Genomic DNA, 8322 nt, shown 5'->3' with positions numbered 1-8322 from the left:
TTTGTGAATTATTATTCCCCTTTATAATTTTCATAAACAATATCAGTGATGTGGAAGAGCAAAATGCTATGATTTGAATGAGGTTGAACTATGATATCTTAAAGGATAATATGATTTCAATACAATATGTTGGATAAATACTTGTTTATGTGAACATATGTATATACAAATAAAAATTGTGGTGTGATTGTCAATGAGACAACTATCCACCAGAGACCAAATAATTAAAATGTAAGCAACTATAGGTCATTGTATGTTCAACAATGAGCAAAACTCACACCGTATAGTAAGCTATGAAAGGCATCAGCAACATTATGAACTTCACATATGAAAGTTCCATAATTCTTGTACTATCAGTAGTGTAAAAGAAAAAGTATGGAGCACTCCTTTTCAGTGCAGACTTGATAGTTTATTGACTGGTGGTTATATTAACAGATTGCTTTTTGTCTCAAATAAAAAAAGTACTAAAGTTTTGTTCATGGATAACAAGAGAAAGTATGGAGATTGTGCAGTAAATTTCAAAGAAAGGCAGACAATACTAGATCCGGAAGATTCTTGATTGATTGATTATTGGTGTTTGATGCCACTTTCACCACTCTTGGCTATATTGAGATGGCCAGTTTTTTATATGCCTGTCCGTCATCACTATAAAATTGAGAATGGAAATGGGGAATGTGTTTAAGTGACTGAAACCATCAAATGTCCTGGTAGGAGTTATTGCTCTTATATGATGAGTTTCCTTGAAAAAAATTGGGAGCATATTGTTGTCATTTCATCCCTCCATCAATTAGTACTAAACCAATGCTTTTTGAATGGTAACTTGAGTTCACCTTGCTGAATTGGAACGCAACATGTACAGATGGAAGATTAAGGAAAAGTTAGAAACTTCTATAGATTTTGGAATTGATAAGTTGAAGATAATTGTGACCAAAAAGATTTTTGGTATACATGGTTTCCTGACGAATTTGCATTTGTTTTAAAGTTATTTTTTTTCGGGGGGATTGGGAATGACAACTCAGTTTCCTCTACGAGAGAGAAATTAAACTTGTACAAATGGAAGTTACAGGGGGGGAATCAGATTGATTTCAAGGTTAAAAGACGCCTTGGTGGTCTCGTGGTAGCGTGTTTGCCTGGAGTGTGAACTAGCATGTTGAAAACCCGACTCAGCGTGTCTGTCTGAAGCAGGGTTAATATTCATATTGCCTTAACACATTTTCATCCTGAATATACATATTAATTTGCCGCTGGACGTTAAGCAACCATCCATCATAATCATCATCAAGGTTAAAAGGGAAAGGTCACAATTACAGTTGCTAAAAATTGACTGGAAACATAATAAAATTGTCTTTGTTGCAATTTGCTGTTTCTGGATGATTTCTTGAGATAAACTTGTAAGGTTAAATATTAAAAAAAAAAAAAAAAAACACGGATACAAGTGATTGTAAAAAGGAAAAAGATGCTAATTGGTTTCAAGGTCAGTTGGTCAAAAGTCTGCTGCACATAATATGAAGTTCTTGAAATATTGGTTTACAAACTTATTCTCTTAAACATGGCTTTTAATTTTTCTTGGAGTAATTTGCTTGGGCATGTAGATAAGAATGGGCATTAGAAAAAAAGTAAAGAAATTGGTTTCTGTATTGAACAGCATTGGAGGAAGTATTTAAAATAACATGACAGCCATTTATAGATATAATTAAAATCTTTAATCAAAATTAAAATATCATTCAGTACACAGCCTATGGAATAAGTGTAAAGACGACTAACCAAGAATTTATACTCTATAAATCCTTGCTTCAACAGTATGGGGAAAACGCGACCTTGTGCAATGTTGAAATATAAACATCGACAAGAGGAATGAATATATAGTTAGTTATTTTGTAATTTATTAATTAAGGAAAATCAATGTCCAAAGACATTAAAACTTGATATTATTACAATGTTAAGTTACCCTTCCGGAGCACCTTAGATCACCCCTAGATTTTGGTGGGGTTCTGTTGCTCAGTCTTTAGTTTTCTATGTTGTGTTTTGTGTACTGTTGTTTGTCTTTTCTTTTTTAACCATGGCGTTGTCAGTTTATTTTCGACTGATGAGTTTGAAATGTACCTTTGGTATTCTTCGCCTCTCTTTTACTCAAATGACCTTTAAGTCTACATGGGTCGTGTCTAAATATAGGAGCTATAAAAAAAAACTCTCCGTAAAATGAGGATGGTATATCCCTAATAGTTGAAAGCTTTTTCTAATGTTATTTTAGCTTGCAATTAAGAATGCTCGTAAATTAATTGAAAATTTTAAATGATTCCATATAGGATTTATTGGCCTTTAATGATGATTCTGATTATATATTACATATTAATCTTGACAACAATAATATTAAGACGGAAACTAACCAGCAAAATAAATATATTTTGATAATTCCTTAGGGCAGGGTCATTTGATATATGTGAATGTTTTTGTTTGTTTGTTTCTTTGGTTGCATTTGTCGTATATAATATTGGTATCACATCGTCGGTGTCAGCGTCAGCGTCGTCCGAAGACATTTGGTTTCCGGACAATAACTTTAGTTTAAGTGTATGGATCTCTATGAAATTTAATCAAAAGGTTCAATACCACAAAAGGAAGGTTGGGATTGTTTTTGGGGGTGATGGTCCCGACCGTTTAGGAATTAGGGGCCAAAACAAGCATTTTTCTAGTTTCAGGACAATAACTTGTGTAAGTATTTTGATTGCTCTGAAATTGTACCACAAGTTTCAATACCACAAGTAGAAGGTTGGGATTCATTTTGGGGGTAATTGCCCAAACCGTTCAGGAATTAGGGGCCAAAAAGGGTCTAAAACAAAATTAATTTTTTTGGAAAAGGGGGGGGGGGGGCAATATTTTTTTCCTCAAAAGAACATTCTCTTCAAATGTTATTTTTTTTGGAGGGAGAGGTAAAAAAAATTTTTTTGGGGCGGTGAAAAAAAAAATTAAAAAAATTTTGGGGGAGGGGGCGGGGGTTCAATTTTTTTTCCCTCAAGATTTAAGAAATTGTCAATTTTCCAAAGAAAAAAATTTGGGGTCAATTTATTTTGCTTATTCTTTGTATATAGTCTGGAAATAGATTTACTGAGTATTGCGCAACAGCTCAGTGTATTGCACAACAGCAAGACCTCTTCAATTGAATATAAATTCAAATCATACATCCAATTTCAAGTTCTTTGACTCACTTATTCTATGTCAGAAACCTATAATGTGTCAAATATTTAATTACAATCCAAATTCAGACCTGTATCAAGCCTGAATATTGTGTCCTTTTTTGCCCCAACTGTTCAGGGTTGGGCCTCTGCGGTCGTATCCAGCTGCGCTCGGCGAAGCAGTTTATTTTAACTTTAACCAATTTGAAATATTTTCGCACGATGAGCAATTCGGTTTCTTTGGAGCTAAAAAGCATTTTCTTCAAACAAGCATTCAATATACGTGTCTGCACTTTCGAGTAGATTTCATAGAAATCTCAAAAGATCTCCACCGTGTATAAAAGCCTAAATAGGATTCTACACGTACCAATACAGATACGGATGCAAGAAACCACTCTTAACATGTCTCAGGTAATTTTCTGCACTACAGACATTAGTTGCAATCCTTTTAAATTAATTTCACAAATCTGGGAAACATGATCTTTTAGTTATATTAATAACAGTTTTAAAAGTGCATTGTACTCTTATTGAACATGCATGAATTAAATAGAAGGATAGGGAAGGTTTTGTAAAAATAACATGATTACATCATGACTATAATCAATAAAAATTACATTTTGACTATAATCAACAAAATAAATGGTTTTTTTCTGTCTGTATTTCTAAAGTGTCTATTGAAAAGAATATAGGCATCGGTATTGTTTGGGACAATCCCCTTATAGAGGTCATCATTAGACATCATTGTTCTTCAACACACCCAAAAGGCGAACAATGCCATACGTGTTGTGGTTAGATTTTCCACAAAAAACACTCGTTATAAAAATATTTGTATGAAAGAAATTAAAATTTTGTGTCATTAAGAGAAGATAAAAACTCGTATATGATATATATAACTGAAATAGAAAATCTCTGTTCACGGAATCTCTGTGTTTTGGTTACACTTTAAAGATAGGAAAGAAAAACAAATAGATAAGTCCCAGAAAAATCTTTATCGGATATTAGTTGTCAAATTCAAGTCAACCTAATTTACCAAAACCGTAAAATTTGATTTATACTGCCTATTGAAACATATATTAAAATCTAAAAAGGGAAAAAGGAAACTTAAAAACAGTGCATGAAATTATAAAAAAAAGTGTCAACACTTTGGGACCAGATGCAATCTAAATGAATTAACCGTTGATTTGACCTTTGAAGATTGCCGATATTATTACGTGATCCCAGTATGAATTTAGATAGATACATTTACACAGATAAATATACATAACACGTGCAATATTGTATTTATTGAATTTAATGTCCTTTAATGGTGATTCTGATTACATATTAACCCTGACAACAATGATTTTTCAATGGAAACTAAACATCAAAGTTGATGTATATATTCCTTATGGCATGGTAATTTGATATTAGGGAGCTACCATTTGATTTATATGGGGCTAGGATGAAATTTGAAAAAAAGGCAGGACAGGAGTTTTAAGTAAAAAAAAAAGGCAGGATGAGTAACTTGGCAAAAAAAAAGGCAGGATGAAAATTTATGTAAAAAGAGTCGGGATAAACTAACGAAAAAAAGGCAGGACGAATGGAGTGAAAAATAAAAAAGCAGGACAGAGATTACAACTAAAATAAAATGCAGGACAAAATTTTTCATCCTAGCCCCCCCCCCCCCCCATAAAAATCTAATGGTAGCTCCCTTAGCACAATGAGCAACTCAGTTCCTTTGAAGCCTACATATATACATTTTCATCAAACAAGATACACATTCTTACCATTAAATATACAGTCTGTACTTACTTTCAAGTTGATTCCATTAAAATCTCAAAAGATGCAAGAAACCACTATCTTAAATGAGACGATTGAGAGATAAAAACAAGAGATGATTTCAGCTTCCCAATTGTGAACTTTCCATTTCCATGTAGCAACATTCCAGCAGCGCCTGCATCCGGAGTATTTACCTCCCAGTTGATACGATATTCCAGGGCTTTTATTTCCTATCATGATTTCCTTGATAGAAGGTTGCTCGTCGCTAGGAAGCTATTAAACCAAGAGTTTCAAGTGGTGAAGTTGAAATCGTCCCTTCGTAAATTTTACGGACGCCATCACGAGTTGGTTGATCGTTTTGGAATATCATTTTAAAGGCTGACAACGGATATGTTCCAATTGTAACCCCGTCCCCTTTTCCCCGAATGTGACCTAACGAAATAGACTTATCAACAGGTTTGAATTAACATGAGCAACACGACGGGTGCCACATGTGGAGCAGGATCTGCTTACCCTTCCGGGGCACCCGGGATCACCCCGTTTTGAGTTGGGTTTGTGTTTTTAAGTCTTTAGATTTCTCTGTTGTGTTTTGTGTACTATTGTTTGCCTTTTTCTTTTTTAGCCATGGCGTTGTCAGTTTGTTTTCGACTGATGAGTTTAAATGTCCCTTTGGTATCTTTCGCCTCTCTTTTAGAAATGTCTATAGCAATTTCTGACATTGCTACCCTTTTAAATTCATTTCAAAACTCTAGGACACATGATATTCAGCTATAATAATGACAGCTGTATGCATTTTACAACTTACGTTTTCGCATTTGTTCTCGTCCTGAACAAGCACAACATATTTGCTACTTAACTTTAGGCAAACAACAATGAATTATGCATTCATTTGGAAGTGAAACTTAAGCTGCTATAGAAGGATAGGGCAGACTTTTAAAGAAAATAGCATGACTATAATCAATTAAAGCAAATGCTTTTTTTCTATCTGTATTTTTCGAAGCTATTGATAAGAATATAGAAATCCATATTTTTTGGGAAAATCACTAAACAGAGAAGGGTCTGGATGGGGGTCCTACAATTCTTTATACTTTAATCTTTTAATCCATTTTTCTCTATTCTTTATAATTTAGCTCATAATTTTCTATTCTTTATATTTTAGCACCACATTATTATCTTTTCTTTTTTTTTTTGCCCATTTGTCTCTATTCTTTACTTTTGTGATCTATTTTCTGTAGTATTTGCCCATTATTCTATATTCTGTAACACATGCACTTGTCTCTGAAAAAAAATCCAAAAGGTGATCAATGTGATGTATGTTGTGGTTGGATATCCAACAAAACACTTGGTACGAAATATGTTTGAAAGAAATTGAATTTTGGTGTCAAGATGAAAACTCGTATAATTGAAATAGATAATCCCCGTTCAAGGAATCTCTGCGTTGTAGTTTCTCTTTATCGAAGATAAGATAGACGAAAAACTAGATTAGTTCAAAATCTTTGTCGGTAGTTTAATTGGGTAATTATAAGTTGTCAAAGTCTTGTCCACCGAATTGACGTCTATTTTCAAATTTGATTTACGACATACTAAAACGTTATATAAAAATTACAAAAGTCACACATTACATGAAATCGTTAAATGTATCAGCACTTTGGGACTTGGTGCAACCTAATAAACCATCGGTTTGACCTTCGAGGATTGCCGATTGACATCTGACACTGGTATGCTTTTTAAAAGATAAATTGACAAAGATAAAAATGTATATGAAAAGCACGTCGTGTAATACTATATATATTATTTTTTTTTTATGTTAGAGTTCATATCAGAGATAATAGGAAAAAAAACATAACGTACACCATCGTATAATCTGTCCAGTAACCCGTTTAAGAAAATTGTTTGCGGGTCGTAACCGTCAACAAAACGTTATGAGGTACTGATATAGCAGAAAGAAATACCACAATTGTACTTCAAGAGAATTAAAAAACAAGCCACGACTCAAAATCATAAACATTTAAACAAGTTGTTTTCCGCTTTAGCAGAACAATGTGCTACAAAACTACCCATAGCTTAAATATTGTATCACCAGCCCACTAGTCAGTTCATAACCCCCAACTTAAATCAGGCTAGATACATTGTTCAAAATTAAAACACATTATGCATGTTATGTGAAACATATCATTAATAAAACTAGTGATAATTGCATAATGATTGAATGTCGCGGAAAGCGTCTTTATTGCCACCTTTTATGTTCAGTCTGCGGTTAAAGTGGTTTTTAGACATCAATAACTTTGTCAAATTACACCTTCGTGGACTTGTACGAACCTTGCAAAGAAACGTCTTTCTCGTCAAAAGATATCAGAGAAAAATAATGTATTCCATTTTCCCGTATTTTACTCTTCACTTATTTTTTTCGCAGATAAACTTTACATATAGTCTAAGAAAAAGAAAAGCATTAACAAAAATACCGAACTCCAAGATAAATTAAAAAAGGGGCAAGCCCAAAAAACCTGACAAAGTCGTATTCCTAACTTGGTACAGGCATTTGTTCGATGAAAATGGAGAATTAAGCCTGGTTTTATAGCTAGCTAAACTTCCAACTTGTATGACAATTAATAGTCAAAATTGAGTAAAATCAAGTAAGCAACCCAAACAAACATAATTGTTTAACGTGACAATAATTGGGATCCAGCAACCAAAACTATGTAAATATACATCACATACATACAACATAAGTAAAAATCTCTAACAATTCCACGATGACAGTACCATAACAATACATTGGGAATATTTTAACAATACCATGACAGTACCATAACAATACCTTGGCAAAACTTTTAAAATACCATGGCAATACTGTAACAATACATTGACGCTACTATAACAATACCATGGCAATGATATGACATTACTTTGATGCTACTATTACAATACCATGGCAATACTATAACAATACCTTGGCAATACTATAACAATACCATGACAATACTATAATAATACCTTAGCAATACTATAACTATACAATGGCAGTACCATTATAACACCTTTGCAAAATTCCAACAATACCATGACAGAACCATAACAATACCATGATAGAACTATAACAATACCATGACAGTACCAACACAATACTTTGACAATACTATAATAATACCATGACAGTACCATGACAATACCATGGCAAAACTAAAACAATACATTGGAAATACTATAACAATACGTTAGCAATACTATCACTTTACCATGGTAGTACCATAATAATACCATGACATTACTATAAAAATATATTGGCAATACTATAACAATACCATGACAGTACCATAGTAATACCTTGTCAATACTATAAAAATACCAAGACAGTACCATAATAATACCTTGGCAATACTATAATAATACACTT

Source organism: Mytilus californianus, unplaced genomic scaffold (genome assembly GCF_021869535.1).
Source record: "Mytilus californianus isolate M0D057914Y unplaced genomic scaffold, xbMytCali1.0.p SCAF_8, whole genome shotgun sequence".
NCBI lineage: Eukaryota > Metazoa > Mollusca > Bivalvia > Mytilida > Mytilidae > Mytilus > Mytilus californianus.
Note: the sequence above shows the minus strand (reverse complement) of the source record.